Source organism: Phacochoerus africanus, chromosome 15 (genome assembly GCF_016906955.1).
Source record: "Phacochoerus africanus isolate WHEZ1 chromosome 15, ROS_Pafr_v1, whole genome shotgun sequence".
NCBI classification, from domain to species: Eukaryota; Metazoa; Chordata; class Mammalia; order Artiodactyla; family Suidae; genus Phacochoerus; species Phacochoerus africanus.
In genome coordinates, this window is record NC_062558.1 from 62,200,296 (window position 1) to 62,225,746 (window position 25,451).

At 40.2% G+C, this 25,451-nt stretch overlaps 1 protein-coding gene across 10 annotated transcripts in view; it reads left to right on the plus strand.

Moving 5' to 3' along the window:
- The first annotated feature begins 9,437 nt into the window (after nucleotides 1-9,437).
- CSGALNACT2 (chondroitin sulfate N-acetylgalactosaminyltransferase 2) overlaps nucleotides 9,438-25,451 on the plus strand; it is a 40,236-nt gene continuing 24,222 nt past the window's right edge. For 9 of the 10 annotated variants that reach the window (XR_007132226.1, XM_047760851.1, XM_047760854.1 and 6 more), the window contains exon 1: nucleotides 9,438-9,586. The gene's annotated coding sequence lies outside the window, so the exon portion shown is untranslated. Of the gene's footprint in view, nucleotides 9,587-15,043; nucleotides 15,126-25,451 lie in introns of all 10 variants that reach the window. The other variant, XM_047760853.1, reaches the window with a different exon arrangement.

Consider the following 25,451-nt stretch of genomic DNA (forward strand, 5'->3'; position numbering starts at 1 on the left):
GGATATAGAGAATTTTTCAATTTGAATGTATTGCCGGGCCTTTAGCAGAGGCTGGATGGGAGACAATGGAACAGCTGGGAGAGTAAGCCTCACTCCCAGAGGTAAATATGCATATGTGAACATGTGAGAGAAATCCCAGTTAATCTGTGCAACTCGGGTGCTGGTTGCTGTGTCCAGTGACAAGATATTTTTGCAGATATTTCTGGGATGTGCTGAATCACAGGACTTGGTCAGTGAAGATATCTCAGCAGGAGCCCTTCCAGGGAGGGAGGAGATGACAGGGAGGCCATCTCCTTGTGGCAGCTTCAGGAACATCAGTGTCATAGGTACTGGACCAGGCAGCGTGGAGGGAGCCGCAACCAGAGACCACACCAGTTGCTGTGACTTCAGGCCTTCTGTACCAAACCAGGAGAGACCTTTCAGATCCTTCATCCTTTCAGATGACATTGAGCAATTCAAGTTCAAAATTATCATGGGCGGACAAGGTAAGGAAATTGCATTCTAAAACAAAGGGGAAAAGATTGTTTTTCAAGAAGGAAACTATTTTGATATTTTATACATGCAGTATTTCTCATGCAAGCTGTCACTTGAATAAAAATGGAAAGTTCATTTTTCGTGTCCATGTTTTTATTTATTGATGTCGGGTTTTTTTGGTTTTTGTTTTTTGGGGTTTTTGTTTTTGTTTTTGTTTTTTGTCTTTTTAGGGCCACACCCATGGCATCTGGAAGTTCCCAGGCCGGGGATCGAAACAGAGCTGCAGCTGCCAGCCTACACCAAAGCCATAGCAACATGGGATCCGAGTCACGTCTGTGACTTACACCACAGCTCACAGCAATGCCAGATCCTTAACCCACTGACTGAGGCCAGGGATCGAACCCAAATCCTCATAGATACTAGTCAGGTTTGTTACTGCTGAGACACAATGGGAACTCCCAGAAGTTTTTTGTTGTTGTTGTTTTGTGGGTTTTTTGTTTGTTTGTTTTTGGCCTCGCCTATGGCATGTGGAAATTCCTGGGCCAGCGATTGAACCTGCACCATGACAGCAGCCCAATCTGTTGCAGTGACAACACTGGATATTTAACCCACTGTGCTACAAGGGAACTCCAAGAAGTGATTTTTTAAGGGCAGGAATGACGGAGAAGAGGGAAGGATTCTGATTTCTCACAAGATAGTCATTGAAAGAAGTTAAAAGCTGCATTGTGGCAGAAAATGATATTTTTAAAATTAGGTCAAATTATCTATAATCTTTAGTTTTGTAGAAATAAATGAAAACCACCCAAATGAGGATGAGCAGGGGTTTTTTATTCTGAACTTGCTATAGCAAAGGAAGAGGCCACCATCACTTGCTTTTGGCAGAGACTCAAAGGCAGGTAAAGTGGTGGGAAAGCCTACAGGAAAAAAAAAGAGGGAGGTTTTAGGTATGCTGTGATTGGAAGCTATTGGCATGAGGAGGCTGGAGGCAGGCAAACTAGAATCAGGGCATCTTATGATATGGAAATTGGGGCTGAAAAAGTAGGGAATCTAGCAGTCTTTGACCAAATCCTGACCATTCTGGGCTGTGACTGCAGAGGTTGTGGGTCAGAGTTCTTTGGTTATATGTGGTCTGGCCGTTGTCTGTTTGCATATGCGGGTCTCAGTCCTCCCCTTTTGGTCATTTTCTTGATTGAAGATTGATGAATTCAGGGAAATTTAGAAATCCAGATCTTCACAGCTTAGAGATTGATTGTTCAGTCATCTCCATGGTTAACTGTATTGTGAGGTGTTCTTGACCTTTCTGTTGTTGTGTCATCATGGTGATCCTCTTATGAAAAAGTAGCTGTGAAGAAGCATCTGAGACAGAATGCAGTGAAGCAGCATCATGAATACTATGACAAAAATATCAGTTGTAATCCCTGCAAGATGTTTTGAACCAAGAACCCCTGCCCAAGCCAAGAACAAATCCCACATAAGCCATGAGGATCAAATATAGAAAAGCAGCTTTGCCTTAAGGCATTTTATAGTCTGTCCCAGCTTCCCTGTTTCAATGATCCAAGGATGGTATTAGGAATGGCACAGGTCATGCCTCACCAACAAGAAATCTAGAGCAATGCACATGTCCATCACTCCTTGTGCCAACCAGATGGGACTGACGTGTGTGTGTTCCATCTTGGGAACAGGTGGTATTCCTGAGGAAATCGGCCAGAGTTGGTGACAAGTTTCTTACAGTTCTATAGGCAAGATTCCTACCAATAGGAACACTGCTGCAATTGTTCACGAGAACGGTGAGTCAGTAATTCCCCCAGGCGGAGTGCTAAATAATCAAGGATGGCTTTGTTTTGAAACTCGGCATTTTCAGCCTTGGTAATTTATATATTTAGGTTCTCTATGTCCAGACAAGTCTTGGAATATTAATCCTTATGTGCATTAGATATTGGTCGGAAGCAAACAGCACCAGGCATCCTGACCACAGAAGATGGAATAGCTGGTAGGGACATGTGGCGATCTAGGAAAGAAGTTGTTCATGCCCGAAGGTGGGAACTAGGGCCTGTGTCAGCTGCATTACATATTTAGGGCTCTGTTGGTCTCCTGCAGGTGGTAAATATTTGACTTATCATCCAATGAAAGTTACCGAATTCAAATTTAGAATTACCTAGCGTCTGTTCAGTAGATTTGGATGGATCGTAGATTCAGCAGTCAGCTTAAGATCTAAGGCATTGGGGTTCCTATTGTGGCTTGGGGGGCTTAAGAACCCAACTAGAATCTGTGAGGATATCAGTTCAATCCCCCTGGCCTCGCTTAGTGGTTAAGGATCTGGTGTTGCCTCAAGCTTCAGCATATTTCACAGATGCGACGTGGCTCTGGCATTACTGTGGCTGTGGTGTAAGAGGCACAATGGGCATTCCCGCTTTCTCTGCTTCTGACTTCAAGGGATATTGGGGAGGTTTAGGTAGTGGCTTGGTAGGATCTATATGAGCTTTAACAAGTTCTGTTCTGGAGTTCCTACTGTGGTTCAGTGGGTTAAGTACCCAACATTGCCTCTGTGAATATGCGGGTTTGATCCCTGGCCTCACTCAGAGGGTTAAGTATCCAAGGTTGCTACAAGCTGTGGCCTAGGTTGCAGATGCAGCTTGGATCTGGCATTGCTGTAGCTGAGGTGTAGGCCTGCAGCTGCAGCTCTGATTTGACCCCTAGCTGGAACTTCCATATGCTATAAGTGCGGCCATAAAAAGAAAAAAAAAAAAGATTCTGCTCCAATTATTTTTCCCATATCAGTGGAAATTTTAGCCCATGGAGTGTCAAGTTCAGTGTCAAATACTTATTTGGATTATGTATCAAATATAATGGAGAAGGCAAAGGTATAACCAGGACAGAATCAACTTGTTTATGAATAGATGAGTCCTCTGGAATTTCACAAATAGTCCAAAATACCCTGGTGTATATTTAATATTGCAAAGTCTCTATTAAATTTGTACAGAACAGGAAGGAATGTTTGCAATCAAGGGCTCAAGGCTTGGAATTAAGAGCTAGGATATAGAGGAAGTCTGTGGATATTTTGAGATGCTTCCCATCCCATGTCATATGTTTGTTTACCCCTGGGTAAAGTTTGAGCAAAGATGGCAAGGTTTAATATAGGAAAAGCAGCACCTGTAGCTACCTAAAATGGATGAGGTTGCCATGCGGATGAGGACGTCCCTCACAAAATATGCCATGACCTTCAGAACTTCTAAATTTGATCTTATTTGAAAGCAGGGTCTTTGTAGATGCAATCAAATTAAGATGAGGTATTCCTGGGTTAGAGGAAGCCCTAACTCAGTGACTGGAGGGTGATTTGGAAATAAAGAAGACACAGGAAGAGGAACACGTGAGGATGAAGGCTGAGGCCACAGTGATGCATCCACAAGCAAAGGATTGCTGGCAACCACAAGAAGCTAGAAGAGGCAAGGAAGGAGCTTCCCCTAGAACCATAGGTGGGAGCATGTCCCTGCTGGCACCTTGATTTGGGACTTCCAGCTTCCAGAACTGGGAGAGAGTAAATTTCTGTAGTTGTGTGCTACCTGGTTTGTGGTAATTTGTGACAGTAGCCCTGGCAAACTAACACATCATCTGTATTTATACTGGGTGCATTTCATTTCCTTTCTCAGAGCACCCTCCTTAATCTGAATTGAGGGATTTTTTTTCTGTCTTGATTTTTCTCTCATAAGATGGGGCAGTCTTTTTTTGGTGTCTTTTCTGTCTCCGATAGCTGCAAGGGTCCTTGTCAGTAGGGAGTTGATTGGGAAATAAGCCACTGAATCATTTTGGTCTGCAGGGCCACAAGTTTATTTGGGGCCCTGTTTTGTTTTTGTTCTAAAATCCTTTCAAAAATATCTGCTAGGGATTGTTGTTCGGGTCAAGAGCTATTTCCCATCTTAATTTCTGGTTTTGAGATGGCTCCAATTTCAGGTGTAACCACATTAACAAAATGAATGGTGATAGGGCAATTTTAAAATTCCCAAATGTTGTTACAATGTATTTTCTTTCCTCTCCCAAAGATTTGCTATAGATGCATCTTTTCTCTGTTTGCATGATTGAATTGTGGTTCAATTTGTTTTCCTTGGAGTTGTTTTAGGTATGGCTTTTAGGAGACTTCACTACATTTTGAGCTGTTTTGTGGACTCTCAGGTTTATTGTGGAAAGACGAATCCGATAAGCTCCTTTTCCAGGTGAATCCAGTCAGATTTCCCATTAGAATTTAGCACATAAGGTGCTGCGCAACATGTGTACGAGTTGATAGAGGTCAAGTCAACTTGGGTCACCTGCACCCCGAAGTATTCTAAATTATGCTATGAATAGTTGCTGATCTTGTCTGGGTTTGAGAATATCTTTAATTATAGCTTTTAATTCAGCATGGATCCAAAGTTTAGATTCTTCAGTTGCCTACATGCCTGATGCATGAGAGGAATGGATCTTCAGAGACAAGTAGAATTTGAGAGCCTTAGAAGTGTTGTTGGGGAGTGGTAAGTGGTCTGGACAAGAGCAAGAAGGAGGAGTGGACGGAGCTGTGGTAGGAGAGAGATCAGAAGGATGGGGAAGGGAGTTCCTGTTGTGGCTCAGCAGGTTAAGAACCTAATATCCATGAGGATGCAGGTTCGATCCCTGGTCTCGCTCAGTAAGTTAAGGATCAGGTGTTCTTGCAATTCAGTGTAGATGACAGATGCCCTTGGGTTCTGGTGTTGTGGTGGCTGTGGCATCAGCTGGCAGCTGTGGCACCAATTGGGCCCTAGCCTGGGAACTTCCATATGCCACAGGCGTGGCCTTAAAAACAAAACTAAAAAGCAAACAAAAAATGATGTGGGGAGAAGGGAGAGCGCCACATAGGATGGCAGGAGGAAAAGCTGTTTCTAGCAAAGTGAGTCTAGTTTGTTGTTGCTTAAGTCTGTCAAATTTCTTGTTAGGATGTTTTCTGCTGTGGCACAGTGGGTTAAGAATCTGACTGCAGCAGCTCAGATGGAGGAGGAGGTATGGGTTTGATCCCCAGCCCAGTGCATTGGGTTAAAGGATCCGCCTTTGTCACAGCTGTGGCTGGGATTCAGTCTCTGGCCCGGGAACTTCCATATGCTGCAGGTGTGACCCTAAAAAGCAAAAAAGAAAAAAAATTTTTCTCATCAGCTTTGGGCAAAGAATCTTTCAGGGAGACAGTTTTGGACTCAGAATTCTGTTTGGTGACTTCTGAATATGATTCAAATCCTGCCATTAGACCTGAGAAAGCTTATTCTCTTTCTTTTCTAAGGCATCTCTCAAATGAACAAACTTGTCCAAAGTGACTATTCCTCAGAGTGGCCACTGAACACCCAAACCATCCTCAATGAAGTTATGCCATTTGGAGAGACAGACCCAAAATTGAGATTGCAGGAGTTCCCTGGTGGCCTAGTGGTTAAGAATCTGGCACTGTCACTGCTGTGGTTTGGGTCACTGCTGTGGCGTGGGTTTGAGCCCAGGAACTTCATGCTGCTAGTTTGGCCAAAAAAATGAAATAAATTGGGATTTCAATTGCAAAGAGAGCACATATAAGAAGCAGGGGTTTTCCTGCAGGAGACAATTTAGACTTAGGCAACACCATGTGAGCTGACAGCAGTGGGTGGAATGCAATGCTTGTGCACCCCATGTCTCTCAGGACATAAAATCAAGATGGAAGAACCCCATCCAGTTTCATTAGCAACTGCAATAAATTTTGTCCTAGTTATTGCCAGTCTGGTAAGAACCCCACTCACATGTTAGTGAGGCTGGCTTGAACGGCAGGCAGCGTTCTAGGACCTATGACAGTATTCTATGCTCTGACTCTCCTGATGACAAACAGCATTTTTAGACAGCACAACTCAAAACAGTAACACAAAAGACAGTGAAAATGATGCAAAAGAGTGAACTGATTCTATCAAAGATGCCCAGAAAATGGGAATCAATGACAAAACCTGAATACCAAACTGAGATAAAAAGCCAAGGAATTCAACGCAAAGAGAGCAGAGGTTAGGACCCATTGCCAACTTCTCACATCCTTGGGGACTGGATAAATCAAGAACTGCAAGGCACAAGGAGGGCTCTGTGGGTACCACACCTGATGCAGCCTGCATGCAGTCTGAGACAACAAGCAGACTGTGGTGCAGACTATATCTTGGGGGGGCCACCAGGAAAACTGCAAACAAATGAAGATTGCTCAAATGAAACAGGCAAAGGCTATTTATTCAGCGTGTGATAGCTACGGAGTCAGACCCATCACTTGCTTTTGGCAGAGACTCAAAGGAAGGCTAGGGAAATGGGAAAGCTTTATAGTTTAAAAAAAAAAAAAGTCTCAGATTAGAGATTGGTGGGAAATTTTAGTGTTTTTTTTGAAATACATTTTTCTGATATTAATCACACCACAGTAGTACTTTAGTGTTTTTCCCAAGGGAACTACTTATTTTATAAGCCCTGGTACATCACCCATTATCTGCCATTGAATTTAAATTATGCATTATCTTATCTCCAAATTCAAATTACATACATTTAGCATTTGGTTTGGCAGTTAAGATAATAATACACTTACAATTTAAATCCATTGATGGCAGAACCTCAGTTATTTTAAAAACAATTCTAATGGAGGATTCAAAGAATAGTTTTAAAGACATGACACTAATCCTAACCCTATGCTGTGATTTCATGCCAGGTCCTGCCCTAGGAGAGCCTCTCTGAGTTTCCTTTCCCAAGTTTCCATTTTCTCTCTTGTCAGCTGAAGACCATAACCTACTCCATAGGATGTCAGGAGACTTGCACTAGAACTTAACTAGCCAACCAGACCAAAAGCTTAATTATAACAGATGGAAAATGTAATCAGTCATGCCATCTGCTCAAGGAGCCAGTCAAGTGGCAGAGGTTCTGGACGGGGGGAGGGATCACTGCATGTTCTCTTAATTCAATTTGTTTTACTCAACACTTACTATGTGCAAAGTACTGTGAGATGAAAAAGACATGGTCCTTATTTGTAGGAGCTTACAGACCCATGGACTCTACAACTGGTTCATTCTTTACTCTTAGGCTAGGTTGGGAGGAAGAGGCATTTAGAACTACAAATGTTTTCATTTGCTCAGAAATGACATGAGAGAAAAGTGAGATCTTTAAATTAGGTAGAGACTGGAGATTCAGCAAGACTGGCTTAGAAGTAGTCTGTCCTGTTTTGCAGATAGGTTCATTTGTGCTTCACAAATGTGGAAAACAGACTTGTGGTTTCTAAGGGGAAGTGGGAATGGACTGCGAGTTTCGGGTTAGCAGATGCAAACTATTACATTTAGAATCAATAAGCAATGGGATCCTACTGTATAGCACAGGGAACTATATCCAATCTCTTGGAATAGAACATGATGGGAGATGATATGAGAAAAAGAATATATGTATATGTATGACTAGATCACCCTGCTGTAGAGCAGAAATTGGCACAACATTGTAAATCAACTATACTTCAATTTAAAAAAACTTTTTCTTTTTTTCTTAAGAAGTAGGCTGTCCAGGGAGTTCCCCTTGTGATGCAGCAGAAACGAATCTGACTAGGAACCATGAGGTTGCGGGTTTGATCCCTGACCTTGCTCAGTTGGTTAAGGATCCAGCATTGCCATGAGCTGTGGTGAAGGTCGCAGATGTGGCTCAGATCCGGCATTGCTGTGGCTGTGGCGTAGGCTGGCAGCTACAGCTCTGATTCAACCCCTAGCCTGGGAACTTCCATATGCTGTGGGTACAGCCCTAAAAAGCAAAAATAAACAAACAAACAAAAAACATAGGCTGTCCAGACTTTTCTACCCATGGAATTTCCCACAGGACATATCCAAGGAGAGCATCCGAGTTAAAGACATCTCCACAATAATCATCCAGTGAAGACAGTGGTGATTAGGAACATATCCCCCTGGAACGCTGCCCCTCCTGCAGGATGTGCCCCCCCAGTCGTCCCAGACTTCTGCTCTAACTAATGCATTAATAATGGCAACGAGCTCTGACTGCCTGCCACCTGCCAGGTACAGTGCCAAACATTTCAAATACAAAATTTCATTTAATCCTCACAACAATATTAGGAAGAATAGGCTATTGGTATTGTCCCCATAACACAGCTGTGGAAACCGAGGCTTATAGAGGCTAAGCCCGCATAGCCTGCCAAGGTCACCCATTAAGGAAAGCAGAGCCCAGATGGGAGGCAGAGCTCCTCTTAGCACAGCCATGTCCTACGCAGACATGGGCAGGGGCTGGCGCTGCGGGGTAGCCCCTCACCTACTCAGCTTAGACAGAGTGCCTTGGGGATGTCCCTGGAATAAGCAGCTGAATGGAGGGGATGCCAAGGAGGGCTTTTCTCTTTTCTCGACCCGATAAAGTTGTGCCTTGTCAGACCTTGAAGCCATTTTCCGGTAAGTTTACCTCACCCCCTCTTTTCACATATAAGGAAATTCAGGTCAAAAAAATGGAGTGACTGGCAGCCCGGGGCTTCCTGGCTTGGGCCTCATGCGCAGCCCAGCATTCCTGAGGATGTTCGGACATCTCTGGAGACCTGTATGTCCTTAGCTCAGTGCTCCCTCGAGCTTCTAGGACAGGGCTCCAGAGCAGGAAAGCGTTGCCATCTTCCGCGGAGTCCCTCCGGCAAAGCTAGCCTTCAGGCCGGGCTGGTACTCCAGTCCCTACAGACGCTTGCTCCGGCAAGAGCGGTTTCCTGCCTCCTGCACCCTCCTAGCCGCCACAAATTGTTTTTTGAACTACACGAGCGCGCACGGACACAGACATATTTGTAACATATCGGATTAATCAGTACTGGATGCCGATTAGAGAGCCTTCCTTTCGCCTAGCCCTGGACTCGAGAGGGGGAGTGGGAGGGGCTGGGGGTGGTGTGGGCAGGGCTGTCCGGGCTGGGCGGGCATAGGAGGGGAGGGGCGGGCATCGCCGGGCGGCAGCCTCATTTCCTCACGCGCGCCGGAAGTAGAGGCTGGCGGCGCGGCGGCGCGCCCGAAGGGTGGGCGGTGAGGTGGTGGCGGCTGCAGTGTGCCAGGCGCCGCCTAGGTGTGCCAGCGGCTGGGGAGTTGGCGGCCGGACGGTGGCCGCCGTGTGCTCACGGGTGAACGCGGTGAGTACCTGGCCCTCTTGCCCTCGCCCGCCCGCGGCTGTCACGGCTCGGCCGGCCCGTACAGGCGCTGGGGCCGCGGACTCTGGGTCCCCGTCCCAGTCGGGTCACCTCACGGACGACCTACCCTGGGGGCCATGTCCCCATGGGGTCGCCTTGCAGACAAGCCCTCCGGAATCTGCTCCGGTGTCAGGAGCAGCGGCGGGTTTTCGGTGCGGTTTGAGTTGTCTCTTAAGAACGGTGCTGCCAAAACACCGTTGGTTTGCGTGTTTTATTTTTTACTTTTTTTTTTCTTTTTAACCAACTCAACCACCGTCTCTGCTCCCCTCAGTGGATAAACTTTGTAGTCAGCTGTTACCTCTTTATTGCGTTAGAATAGTCATTTCTGGCGGCAGCCTCTCTATTTCTGCCAGACACTAGGCTCCTTTAAAAGATGCACCTTTATATAGGAATTAGTTGGGGCCGTGGAGACCACGGGTCGGGAAGCTTCTTGCATTTTCAGACTTCATCTTGAAAATTACACTATTCCTGAGCAACTTGCTGAGGAATAACCTGTAAACGCAGTAGTGAAGCTTTTGTTTATGATGATGTTATTGGCAGAATGAAAATTTGATTATAAATCTTTAAGTTTTTATCCTTCAGTCTACCCCTTAGGTTTATGTGCGGATGTCTGGACATTTAACTATTGATGAAGGTTCTCAGTAGCTGGGCCTTGATTTTTGGTAGAATTAATGCATTAAAATAGTACTTTGAAGAATTCCCGATGTAGCTCAGCAGTAACAAACCCGACTAGTATCCAAGAGGACACGGATCCCTGGCCTCGCTCAGTGGATTGGGGATCCGGTGTTGCCTTGGGCTGTGGTGTAGGTCGCAGGCGAGGCTCAGATCCCATGTTGCTGTGGCTGTGGTGTAGGCTGGCAGCTGTAGCGCTGATTCACCCCCTAACTTGGGAACTTAAATACGCTGCAGGTGTGGCCCTAAAAAGCAAAAAAAAAAAAAAAAAAAGGACTTGGAACATGGAATTAGGAATCCAAGTATTTTATGACTGAGCATGTTAACATTGATTTTGTATTATTATTCTGATACCATTTGTTTAAAATTGTCATTATGCCTTAAGTAATGTAAAAAGGATATCGGATTTCCTTTTTTTCTTTTTTTTCTTAGGGTGCACCAGGGGCATATGGAACTTCCCTGGCCAGGGCCAAGGATTGAACATGTGCCTCCACAGTGACCTAAGCCACCGCAGTCTGATTTTTGTGTGTGTGTGTGTGTCTTTTTAGGGCTGAACCCCCAGCATATGGAAGTTCCCAGGCTAGGGGTCAAATTGGAGCTACAGCTGCCAGCCTATTCCACAGCCACACCAACACCAGATCTGAGCCGTGCCTGCAGCCTACACCACACAGCTCATGGCAACACCAGATCCTTAACCCACCAAGCAAGGCCAGGGATTGAACCCACCTCCTCACGGATACCGAGTGGCTTTGTTACCCCTGAGCCACAATGGGAACTCCCAGCAGTCTGATTCTTAACTCCCCGTACCACAGTGAGAACTCCTTCGATGTCCAGTATTTATGGCACAGATAATTTTTTTTTTTCCCTACTGTACAGCAAGGGGGTCAGGTTATCCTTACATGTATACATTACAATTACATTTTTCCCCCAGCCTTTCTTCTGTTGCAACATGAGTATCTAGACAAAGTTCTCAATGCTATTCAGCAGGATCTCCTTGTCAATCTATTCTAAATTGTGTCTGATAAGCCCAAGCTCCCGATCCCTCCCACTCCCTCCCCCTCCCATCAGGCAGCCACAAGTCTCCAAGTCCATGATTTTCTTTTCTGAGGAGATGTTCATTTGGCACAGATAATTTTGACATAAATATTTAGTTCCAGCAGTTTGGAAGTTACATTTTTTTTTCCTTAACTTTTTGATTGAGGTATAAAATATATATGAAGTCATCAAGTGCATAAGTCTTAATTGTACAGCTCAGTGAATTTTTATATATGTATTAACTTGGGCAGCCACCAGCTAGATCAAATTATATCTGTCATCCCAGGAGTTTCCCCCTGCTTCTTCCAAATTAATTATACCCATGTTATGTGATTCCTATTGGTTTTGTTTATTGGAGCTTGATATTAATGGAATCATACAGTATCCTCAGCATATTGCTTATGAGATTCACCCATAATGTTTCATATGTCAGTAATTCTTTTTTTATTGCTGTGTGGTAATCCATTGTATGATATATGGCTCTTCTCATAGAAGAGATATTGGTCGATATTTATGTTTCCAACTTTTATATGTTATTATCGTATATTACTTTCAATAATGCTGTGAACATTCTTGTAAATGGCTTAGTGAACATCTGCCTTTTTGTCAACTGTGGCATGGCTAAATCATAAGTTGATGGAAAATTACATTTTAATTATCACGGAGTCTTTTTTAAAAGATACAATTTGTTATTTTAACTTCTGTAACATTAAAGATTGGTAAAAAGCCTACCTATTATGATTTCAAGACTTATTACCATATTACTGTTGTTTATTCCTTAGATTGCATATCTATGAAAGTCTTCTACCAGAAGACTTTTACCAGACTTCTCATATTTGTTTAACTGTCTGTTAGTCAAGTCTGTTAGAGCCAGTTATGTTCTGTCCCTGAAGCTCGCATAACACTTAGGTAAGAACTGTGTTCTTACTCAACTGTAAGAACTGTTGTACCTTACTCAAGTTAGTGGTTGTTAGGGGAAATGAAACATGGAAAGGATGTGACTAAAAATGGATTGAAGTATCATGGGATTGCATGTCAAAAACCTTACGTTATTGTTAGCATACTGCACAAGTTCTAGGTATAAATACAAAATTGAATTTATTACAGGATCACAGTGATTTCCACTTGTACTGATATACAGGTACATTTATTGTGGGAACAGACAACAGAAATCACTGAACACTTGTAGGAAAGCAGCATATAAGACTGGACAAATATAAGGACTGGCCTTGAAGCAATTGAGTTCACGTAAGAAAAAGAAGGAAACTTTAAGATAAATAATAGTACGCTCAGATTTGGGAGGTTGTTATGCCTATTGAACATATACAGGCTGCCCTGAAACTAAGTAATCAGTTCTTGAATGTTAAAACATAGAAAGTAGGAAAAAATAACCATGGCATGGAAAATAGATTCAACAGAGCCAATGTACATCTAATCAGAGTTCCAAGAGGGAATAGAAGTTAGAAGAGGAGAAATAACCACAGAGACGGCAGGTCATGAGGGCAGTAGTATCCATGCAGAGTCTTGGACACTGGATTAGGTTCTTATCTGGGATGTGGAAAGTTAGATGACCATGGAGCAGTGTTTTAAAAGTGCTCATTGGACATATTCTGAACTCAGAATCTTATCCAAACTGTCATTCAGAGTAGGGGTAAAATAAAGTTGTTTTCACCCAGACCCACTAGGAATACCTCAGGATGTACTACATCAAACGGAAAATTAATCCAATAAAAACAGATGTGGAAATAAAGAAACAGTAATCAAAGAAAACAGTGGAACTTATTTTTTTACTCCAAGGCATTGATAACTATAGTTAAGAAATTTAATGGAATGCAACAGAAGGAGTCATAAACCAGGGTAGGTATATTTGTAAAGTCTGTAATCTGGAACAAATACTTAATGTGATTTTATTTTATTTTTGGCCACGCCTGTGGCATGTGGAAGTTCCAGAGATTGAACCCAAGCCACAGCTGTGACAACATCAAATCCTTAATGGCTAGGCCATGAACCCACCTGGGAACTCCTGATTTTAAAATTGATTGGGAAGGTGGGAAAAAGATAAAGCCATGTTGGAAGGCTTATCCTGAGTAAAGGGAAGCTATAGATACTAATTACATGTTGGGATGAATGCTTTAAGGAAATTTATCCCAGCATTTCCATTTCCAGGGTTTTATAGTATAGATGAATTAACATGTGGAAAGTCATGTGTATACATATAAGGCTATTCATGTTGAGATGTTTAATAGTTGCAGTATATTTAGAAGGATGCACAAAAACTGGGCTTCTGGGAGAGAAGGGAAAGGTTTTACTATATGCCCTTATATCATGTTTAACCTTTTTATCTAATGTATTTATTTTGTGGAATTTTATAAATACAGAAAATTTTTTTTAGGAATGTAAAAATTGTAAGGGTTTAAACCATGGGTTGCCAGATCTGGTTGACCACCTGTTTTAGTATGATCTGAGACCCAAGAGTGGCTTTTATTTATTTTTTAATTTTTATTTATTTATTTATTTTTGCTTTATAGGGCCTCACCCACAGCACATGGAGGTTCCCAGGCTAGGGGTCTAATCGGAGATACTGTTGCTGACCTACACCACAGCCACAGCAATGACAGACCTGAGCCACATCTGCAACCTACACCACACAGCTCACGGCAATGCCAGATCCTTAACCCACTGATCGAGGCCAGGGATCAATCCTGCAACCTCATGGTTCCTAGTCGGATTCATTTCCTCTGTGCCATGATGACAACTCTGCCAAGAGTGGCTTTTTTTAATTGCTTGAGAAAAAAACAAAAGAATAATACTTTATGACATGAAAATTACACGAAGTTCAAATTTCAGTTTCCATTGGAACTCACCTACATCATTCATTTACCCATTTTCTGTGGCTGCTTTTGTGTTATAAGGCAGAGTTGACTGGTTGTGATATTTACTACTTGACCCTTTGCCTAAAATGATTGCTAACCTCTGATTTAGAGGCCAGAAATAGACTTCTATATATATAGGAATTTTCCTTATGACAAAAGTGGCATTTCAAATTAGTGACAGGAGCATAGGTTGTTTAATGTGTTAAGAATTGACGATTTGAAGAAATAAAATTTTTTTTTTTTTTTTGGTCTTTTTGCCTTTTCTAGGGCCTTTTCCTGCGGCATATGGAGGTTCCCAGGCTAGGGGTCTAATCAGAGCTGTAATCGTCGGCCTACACCACAGCCACAGCAATGCAGGATCTGAGCCGTGTCTGTGACTACACCACAGCTCATGGCAATGCCGGATCCTTAACCCACTGAGCAAGGCCAGGGATCGAACCCACAACCTCATGGTTCCTGGTCGGATTCGTTAACCACTGCGCCACGACGGGAACTCCAGGAAATAAATTTTATCATTAATATTATTTCTGGTAGGGAAGTCAAAATCAAGAAGTCATGCAGGAAACGATTGGTAGGTTTAATGTTAACAACAACAACGAAACAAAAGTTTGCTTAATGGGAAATAATATCTAACACTTCATTGAATACTTAATGCTTGTCATGTTTTACTTGGTTAATTGTTATAGTAATACTCCAAGGTAGGTTCTGTAACTGTCCACACTTAACAGATGAGGTAAATCCAAATGTGTTGACATAGCTAATATCTGTGCAGTGGTGTTAACAAATTAAAAATATTTCTCATTTTCTATCTGTGTAATAGTGTTGGGAGCCAGATGGCCTGAATCTGTGTAGCTGCTCTGCCACTTTCTAACTCATCAATATAGACAAGTTCCTTAATCTCTGTAAGCATCAGTTTTCTCATCTGTTATCTGTCCTTATTTCACTGTTGCATATAATGCTAGTAAACTATTCATGTGACTTTATATACTAGTATGAAAATTTCTATAGTTGAGAAACTTAAAAGTGGAGTTGCAAATTGTTGCATTAAAGGGCAGTGCATTTAAATCAAATTTGTCGGAGTTCCCCTCGTAGCGCAGTGGTTAACGAATCCGACTAGGAACCACGAGGTTATGGGTTCGGTCCCTGCCCTTGCTCAGTGGGTTAAGGATCCGGCGTTGCCATGAGCTGTGGTGTAGGTTGCAGACGCGGCTCGGATCCCACGTTGCTGTGGCTCTGGCGTAGGCCAGTGGCTACAGCTCCGATTAGACTCCGTATGCTGCGAGAGCGGCCCAAGAAATAGCAAAAAAAAAAAAAAAAATAGCTAAGCTAAATCAAATTTGTCCTCTAAAATATAAGAGTGTCTGTGTGTGTGTGTGTGTGTGTGTGTGTGTGTGTGTGTGTGTGTGTGTGTGTTTAGTTTATCTTTCATAAAGGAATTGTAACATCTTAGAAGGAACTTTGGCCGTCCAGGCAAATGGCTTCTTTTTACAGACAGGCCCAGAAAGGTTAAGTATCAGGCTCAAGATTACATAACTGTTAAGTAGTTATTACACTTGACTCTGAGTTGTTTTTACTGTGCCACAGGCTGCCTTTGGCACATTTTTCTACCTCACCTGTAATGATATAGGTATCACTGCCATTTGTCTTGCTGAAATCCATGTATTGTAAGTTTAGTTTTCCCCAGAAACACTTGTCAAAATGATCTATCTGGTGTTACTTGTTCTTGACACATAACACAGTGCCTGTCTTATTTTGGGCAATTATAACAAAGTACCATAGACTGAGTGGCTTATAAATAACAAATATATGTCTCAAGTCTGAGATCATGGTTGGGTGAGGACCCTCTTCCTGGTTGTAGACTGCCAAATTATTGTATCTTCACATGGCAGAAAGAGGGCTACTTAGTCCCCTGGGGTCTCTTTCTAATCCATTCATGAGGGCTGCACTGCCACGAACTTATTTCCTCTCAAAGGCCCTCTCTCCTGATACCATCACATTGGTGGTTAGGGTTTCTACATATATGAGTATTACTGCCTTGTGGTGATCAGTATTTCTAAATATTTGCAAAGCATTTATTCAGTGACATGTTAAAGAATACATGTACTATTATATATAATACTCATCAGATACTCAAGAAATAAAAAGTTCTAATTCCCTCCTTCACATGTGTTTGTACTTCATAATGTTTTCGTTTAGTTTACTGACAGGTTTTTTTTCCAAATAATTTTTGTGACTTTGTTGTTTACAAAATGAACTCAAAATTATAAATTTAGATTTTTTCTCCTTTTTACAGCTGCACACTATGTCAGGTTGTTAACCCCCTGAGCCACAATGGGAACTCCATAAATTTAGATTTTAGAAACTTTGATAAGAAATTATTCTGTACAGAAAATTTAGGAGGATTATACAGACTAGAACTTTGAAAATAGGTAGATACAGATTCAAATGGATTGCTTTGTATTTTATAAAAGGCAGTAAGCTACTCTTATTGCAGAAGTTAATTTGACACACTAACATGTGTTTGGCAGTGTAAGTATCCTGGAAATAAATGATGTATGATATGTATATTAGTAGTTCCATAAAATTACAGAATCAAAATATTGAGTAGAAACTGCTTAAAGGTCATATTATGTAGGGATCAATGCTGTAGAATGAACTATCTTTAGGACTCATTTGTGACTCAGCATCACAAGACCAAATAGAAAAGCTGTAATAAGACCTTCAGAGTAGTCTCAATTCTGCTTTTTGTGGGGAAGGGGGAAGGGGTGTGCTTAGTTTTGTTTTTTAAATCAAAACTTGTCAACCAATCTTCATGTTTATCTTAATGAACAAAGTGGAGTTTACTCACAAATGACTCTTTAGCAATACTACTAGAATTAAATCTGATTTGGGTTTTTTAAATAATTTGTTAAAAAAAATTTTTATTTTAATGGCCATCCCTGCAGCATATGGAAATTCCCAGGCTAGAGTTGAATTGGAGCTGCAGCTACAGGCCTACTCTACAGCCATGGCAACACTGGATCCAAGCCTCATCTGCAACCTACACTGTAGCTTGCAGCAATGTCAGATCTTTAACCCACTGAACTAGGCGAGGAATCAAACACACATCCTCTTAGACACTGTTGTGTTCTTAACCCACTGAGCCACAGTGGGAACTCCTGGTTTGGTTTTATTTTTTAAACAGTTTGATTGAGGTATAATTGACTTGTAATAAACTATACATATTTAAACTATAAAATTCGATAATTTGAACATATGCATATACCTGAAATCACCACCACTGTCAAGATAATGCACCTATCCAGCACTCTGCGAAATTTCTTTGTGCACTTTTATAATTCCTTCCAGATACCACCTTCCCCACCTCTGCCTCATCCCAGGCAACCACTGACTCCTCTGCTGTCAGTGCAAATTAACCTTGCCTTTTCTAGAATTTTCCATAAATGGAATCATACTCTTTCATTGTACTCTTTTCCTATTGGGCTTCTGTTACTGAGATTTATCTATATGGAAGCATGTATCAGTAGTTTATTCCTTTTTAATTGCTGAACAGTATTCCATTTTCTGGTTGTACTAGTTTATCCCTTCACTTGTTGATGGACATTTGAATTGTTTTGAGTCTTTGGCTGTTACATACAAAGCTGCTGTGAGCATTTATGTACAAGTATTTGTATGGACATATGAGTTCATTTCTCTCGGTTAAATATCTAGGAATGGAATGGCTTGATCAAATGATAGGCTTATATTTAACTTGTAAAAAAACTGTGAAACCATCTTACATTCATACCAGCAGTGTATGAAAGCACATGGAGGTTCCCAGGCTAGGGGTCTAATTGGAGCTGTTGCTTCCAGCCTATACCAGAGCCACAGCAACACCAGATCTGAGCCGCGTCTGAGATCTACCCAACAGCTCATGGCAATGCCGGATCCTTAACCCACTGAGCAAGGCTAGGGATCAAACCCGCAACCTCATGGTTCCTAGTCGGATTCGTTTCTGCTGCGCCACGACGGGAACTCCCAGGCATTTTTTTGTGTGTGCTTATTTGAAGTGTTCAAATATTTTGCCAGTTTTTCATTGAGTTGTTTGTTTTATTATTGCATTATGATTCGTTTTGTGATTTTTTTTAATTGAAGTATAGTTGACTTACAATATTAGTTTCAGGTATGATATAGTGATTTGATATTTTTATAGGCTATCTTCCATTTAAAGTTATTATAAAATATTGGCTATATTCCCTGTCCTGTGCCTTAGAATCCTTATATCTTATTTACTTTATACCTAATAGTTAGTACTTCTTAATCCCCTTCCCCCTATCATGTACATTCCCCCTCTGATTAATTTTGAATTATGTTCTAGTACAAATGAAGTGGTATCTCACTGCGGTTTTGATTTGCATTTCTCTGTTAGCTTACAACATTGAGCATCTTTTCAAGTGCTTATAGGCTTTATCTTCAGAGAAAGGTCTATTCGTAACTTTTGCTCACTGAGTTATTTATCATTTTAATAATGGGTTGTAAGAGTTCTTTATATATTCTAATTACAAACCCCATCAGATATATGATTTATAAATATTTTACCCCATCCTTTTCACTCTCTTGATGATATCCTTTGCAGCACAAAAGTATTTAATGAAGTTAGATTTATATTTATTTGGTATTTGTGTCATATTTAAGAAACCATTGCCTAATCCAAGGTCATAAAGATTTACACTTTTGTTTTGTTTTGTTCTAAGAGTTTATAGTTTTAACTCTTACATTCAGATCTTTGACCCATTTTGAGTTAACTTTCAATATAGGATGAGGTAGAGATTCAGTTTCATTGTTTTGCTTGTGAGTATCCAGGTATCCAAGCACCATTTACTGAAAAGACAGTTCCCACTGAGTTACCTTGCTACTCTTGTTGAAAATCAGTTGACTTAATATGACCTTATTTCTGGACCTTAAATTCTATCCCGTTGGTCTATTTGTCTAGTCTTATGCTAATTCCATTCTATCTTGATTACTCTTAACTTTGAAGTAAGTTTTGAAATGGGAAAGTTGAGTCCTCCAATTTTATCCTTCTTTCTCAATACTGTTTTGGCTATTCAGGGTTCCTTGAATTTTCCATATGAATTTTAGAATAAGCTTGTCAATTTCTGTAAAGTTGTACAAGTTGCACTGTTTTGGTAAAATTATTCCTAAGCATTTTATTCTTTTCTGTATAAATCAAATTGTTTTCTTAATTTTGTTTTCACATTGTTCATTACTATTTTATAGAAATGTAGTTGATTTTTTGTGTATGTGCAAGTTCCCCTGGCCAGGGATCAAACCCATGCTACAGCAGTGACCCAGAGCCGAGCCACTGCAGTGACATTGCTGGATCCTTAACCTGCTGCACCACAAGGGATCTCTGATTTATTGATCTTGTATCCTGCAACCCGAGCTCCTACATTACTAACAATAGACTTTTAGTGAATTTCTCAGCATTTTCTGTATACAAGATCACATCACCTGCAAATAGAGATAGTCTTTTTTTTTAAATTTAGATGTCTTGTATTTTGTTTTCTTGCCTAATTGTACTGAACATCTTCCAGTACGATGTTTAATAGACATGATGAGAGCAGACATCCTTGTCTTATTACTGATCTTTGGGAAGCATGCAGTCTTTCACCATTAAATATGAAGTTAGCTGTGGGATTTTTGTATATGCCCTTTATCAGGTTGAGGAAATTTCCTTCTAATCCTATTTTGTTGAGTGATGTTATCAGGAAGTGGTCCTGGATTATGTCAAATGCTTTTTCTATGTCTGTTGATAACAGTCATGGGTTTTGTCCTTTATTCTATTTATGTGATATATTATGGTAATTGATTTTCAGATGGAAGACTCACCTTGTATTTTTGGGATAAATTTAGTCATGGTGTTAGGTGTTGATCAAGTTAGTGTGAAAATATTTTATTAAAGATTTTTGTGTCCAAATTCATAAGGAATATTTGTAGTTTTAATATCTTTATCTAGTTTTAGAATCAGTAATACTGGCCTTATTGAATGAATTGGTAAGTATTCACTCTATTTTTTCGAAGAGTTTGTGAAGAATTGTTATTAATGCTTGGTTGAATTCACTGGTAAAACCATCTGGTTCTGGGCTTCTCTTTGTGGGTATTTTTTTTGATTATTAATTCCATCTTGTTATTAGTCTATTCATGTTTACTGTTTCTCCTTAGTTTTTGTCTTTCTAGGACTTTATCCACTTCATTCAGTTATAAAATAATAACAGAAATCTTATAATTATTCATGTAGTTAACATTTTTGGTTTCTTCATTGTTTTGTGTAGATCTGTATTTCCATCTAACATTTTCCTTCTGTTTAAAGGATTATAAGTGCAGGTCTGATGGTGATGAATTCTTTTAGCTTTTTAATGCCTAAAAGAAGTATTTTGCCTTTATTCTTGAAAGATACTTTTTCTGTGTAGAATTCTAGGTAGACTGTTTTTCCTTTTAGTTCTATAAAGACATTGCTTCACTCTTTTTTTTTTTTCTTGTGTATGATGTGTAATTTTCCCTGGGCCACTTTTGTGCGTGTGCATGTGTGTGTGTGCATGTGTGCGTGCTTTTCAGAACCACACCTGTGGCATATGAAAGTTCTAAGGGTAGGGATCAAATAGGAGATGCAGCTGCTAGCCTATGCCATGGCTGCAGCAACGCAGGATCTGAGCCATGACTGTGATCTACACCACAGCTCACACCAGCAAAGCTGAATCCTTAACTCATTGAACGAGGCTAGGGATCAAATCTGCATCCTCATGAATACTAGCTGGGGTCTTTACCACTGAGCCATGATGGGAGCTCCTCCTTTGGCCGCTTTTGAGGTTTTCTGTTTATCATCATATTTGAGCAATTTATCATGAGCCTTGTTTTAGTTTTCTTTGTGGCTGTTGTATTTGGTATCTATTGAGCTTGGATCTCTATGTTGATTGTTTTCATCAGATTTGGAAAATTTTCAGCCTTATTTCTTTAAATATTTCCCCTAGCCTCCTTTGGAGACTCTAATTAGATACATATAAGACTCTAGTTACTTATATATTAGGCTGCTTGAAGTTGTAGCACAACTTATCAGGTTGCCCTATTTATGTTTTTCAATCTTTTTTCCTTCTACCTTTTGAATAATTTCTGTCTTCAATTTATTAGTATTTTGTTCTAAAATATCTAATCTGCTGTTAATCCCATTAAGTATGTATTTCAACCCAGACATTGAAGTTTTCATCTCCTATAGTTCAATTTAGATCTTTTATGTCATACAAGTCCCTTCTTAGTTTTTTTTTTTTTTTTTTTTAGCATGAACATCTCTTTAAATGCAGTTATAAGAACTGTTTTAATGTCCTTTTCTGTGAATTTCAGCATCTGTGTCATTTCTAGGTCAGTTTCAGTCACTGATTTTTTTTTTTTTCCACTGTGGGTTGTATTTTTCTTTTTCTGTGCCTGATTATTTTTGTTTGGCTGTCAAGCATTTTGAATTTTACTGGGTGCTGGATATTTTTGTATTCCTATAAATATTTGTGAGGCTTGTCGTGCAGTTACATGGAAACAATCTGATCTTTTCAGGCCTTGCTATTAAGATTTGTTGGCAGGATCAGACCCATGTTTAGTCTAGAGCTAATTATTTCCCACTACTGAGGTGAGACCTTTTTTGAGTATTCTATCCAATGCCCATGAATTTTGAGGTTTTGTAGTCTGGTGAGAACATTCACCATTCTTGGCCCTGTTTGAATGCTGAGTTCTGTGTCTTCTAATTTTTTGTGTGCTTCTTTCCTTAACCTCAGTTAGTTTCTTCATATTCCTATACTGATCAGTGCTCTGCTGCACATCCAGAGGGTGTCCTTTTCAGATCTCTGGAGTTATTTCCCCGTGCAGCATTATTCTCTGGTGCTGAATCCTTCGAACCTGGCTACCTGGTTCTCCTCAGACTGGTAGCTACACCTCATGATCTCAGGGGGTCGGCTGGACTCTGCTTAGGAGGGGTCTCGCTGTGCTGTGGCCTGGAAACTAAGGCAGTAAGCTGTGCAGTCATTTGTTTCTTGTTTCCTCAGGAATCAATGTACTTTATTAACTAATGTTCAGTATTATGAAAATCATATATATATATTTTTAAATTGATTGTTTTTGTTTCAAGTATGAGAGTGAATCTGGTCCATATTATTGCACCTTGGCTATAAGAAAGCATCTTTAGTCTGTTTTAAAGAGTAAAATTTGGTGGCTGCTAAGGTTTCTTTCAGCTCTGACATCTTTGATTTTGTTTTGCATACCTTTGACAAAACAATTTTCCATCTCCGCAGTATTCTGTTCTCTCCTTGGAACACTTAACTGTCTGCTGTTGGTGCTTGGAAGTTTGCTTATTTACTCTGGGTTGTTTATTTATCTATTTTTAGGGCCGCATCTGTGGCATATGGAAGTTCCCAGGCTAGGGGTCGAATTGGTGCTACAGCTGCCAGCCTAGGCCACAGCCACAGCAATGCCAGATCCAAGCTGCATCTATGACCTATACCATTGCTCGCGACTATGCTGGATCCTTAACCCACTGAGCAAGGCCAGGGATCGAACCGCATCCTCATGGATACTAGTTGGATTCTTAACCCACTGAGTCACAAACGGAACTACTCACTCTGGGTTATGATCAAATCTTGTTAATCACACAGACATACTACAAAGAATGATGGCAGTTAAGAATTTAACACCAGAAAATGGATGTTTTCTCTAATACTATTTTTTGTTTGATTGTTTTTTTGGTCTTTTTGTCTTTTCAGGGCCACACGCACGGCATATGGAAGTTCCCAGGCTAGGGGTCCAGTTGGAGCTGTAGCTGCTGGCCTACACCACAGCCACAGCAACGCAGGACCCGAGCTGTGTCTGCGACCTATACCACAGCTCATGGCCCTGATGGATCCTTAGCCCACTGAGCAAGGCCAAGGATCAAGCCCACATCCTCATGAATGCTAGTCAGTTCATTAACTGATGAGCCACGGGAACTCCTCTGCTACTATTAACATAGTTAGAGCTGTCATAGTCCTTTAGGATGTGTCTAAAGAGTCTCCTTCAGGAATTAGGCAAATAAGACTTTAATTGGAATCTTTTGTTTTTAACAACTGCAGAGCTATGCAGCTAACGTTTGTATTTTCAAGTACTTACAGCAGCTTTTCCTTCATTGCAGTGGGTAATATTCAACTGTAAGATAAGCATGTAACACCTCAAACCTATATTTGCTTAAAGGAAGGAGAAAGAAATCCTTGGCTTTGATTCTACTACTTAATAGTTATGTAACCTTTTAAAAATCTTTTCATTTCTGAGCTATTTTTCCTACACACAATGAAGAGAATAGCAAACACTATTTTGAAAGTATGTCAGTATTTTTATGTCAGTATTTTTCAAGATTTTTTCATCACAACTGACTTATAAATACATTTTATGTGGATATCTCATGCATATGCATATGTATGTGTGTATGTGTAGATATATACATAATATTTGCAACACAAAACACCAGTATACACCAATATTTCCTGCTCTGTTTTATTGAAAACTAAACCTCTGGTAGTGATCCTCTAATGCATGATATATCACAGTTTAAAATACATTGTTTAGATAAAGAAGAAATGAGTTACCATATTAATAAAAGGTTGAAATACTTAGATACTGTTCGTTCTATTATCAAATTTGAATATAGTATAAAAAATATAATTTTATTAATTAAGATTATATCTCCACATTTTTAGTTTTAGTCTTCTCTCTGATAAACAGACTGGTAATAACTTATAAACAGTTAAAAAGAGATACTGCTGAGTTTTAACTTCTAAACAATGAAATTTAAGTGGTTTCTTATGCTAAGAATTAGAGTTTTGAGGCATGTTAAAGTCCTGGAACTAATACCAGCTTTGCCTTCTTATTTTTCTACTTACTTTTCTTAATACAAAATTGTTTCCTATTTTTTTTTCTCTATCACTTAAAATAAAGATTTATGATCAGTAAAATAGATGCCATCATTGTAAAACTTACTTATGGTGAATTAAATTTTTACACATACTTGGTAATCTTTTGGTTAACTAAAGTAACAATGGCTTAAGATAGTTAAGTCTATTGTTTGTGGTCCACTTGCCAACTTGCCATAAGAAGTTTGAATCTGTCCTACATTTTGTACAGATTGTCCTACAAAAAACACGTATTGCAGCATTTTTCACAGAAGGCATCCAGGCTGCCCTAATCACTAAGAAATTGACTAGGACTGATGTTCCCTCATGACCCTCCACAGGTTCTGCTGCACTGGTAGAAATCAACTGTTAAAATCCTACCATAGTATCATATTCTTGACAAACACTTCATTAGAATAGAATTTCTTTCTGCAGTGGAGGCCTTCTCTGCCTCTTGTCTCCTGGATTTAACCTTCTCTATTTCTAGAATTAAGGATCCTTAGTTTAGAAAGAAACATGGAAGAGTTCACACAACTGGTTGTGATATGACCTATAGCATGTAATTTTGTAAATTTATAAATGGTTCTTAAATTTTTTTTCCCTGAAGATAAATATGTTCATGTTTTGCTTTATGTAGACTCCAAACCTTTCCAGACTTGTGGGAAATCTGTTGCTGTGTAATACAGTGGAAAGATATGATCTAATGCTCAAATAATCTCCTGGAGGACTTCAGATATAAAAATGTTTCTTAATGAGTTTTCCAGATGTATGTGACCTTTTGAAATTGCTTTTCCCCCCACTTATTTTTAAGGCTCTTAGATTGAGTTGAGCTATAGAAATTAATGAAGTAGAATGTTTGAACTGAATAAACTGGGAGAAAATCTTTCTTTCTAAAAAGCCATTATTGGAGTTCCAGTTGTGGAGCAGTGAAAACGAACCTGACTAGCATCCATGAGGATATTGGTTCAATCCCTGGCCTCCCTCAGTGGGTCAAGGATCTGGCATTCCCTAAGCTGTAGTATAGTTTGCAGACATGGCTCAGATCCTGCCTTGCTGTGGCTGTGTCATAGGCCAGCAGCTGCAGCTCTGATTCAGCTCCTAGCCTGAGATCTTGCATATGTTGTGGGTGCAGCCCTAAAAAGCAAAAAAAAAAAAAGAAAAAAAAGGCATTAAAAAAAGCCATTATCAATATAACAAACAATTTATATAAACTCAACACCCAAATGATGATATGCTATAGGTGGAAAATGGCAAGTTAATCGAAGTGTTATGTTAATAAAGAGTTACATGTGA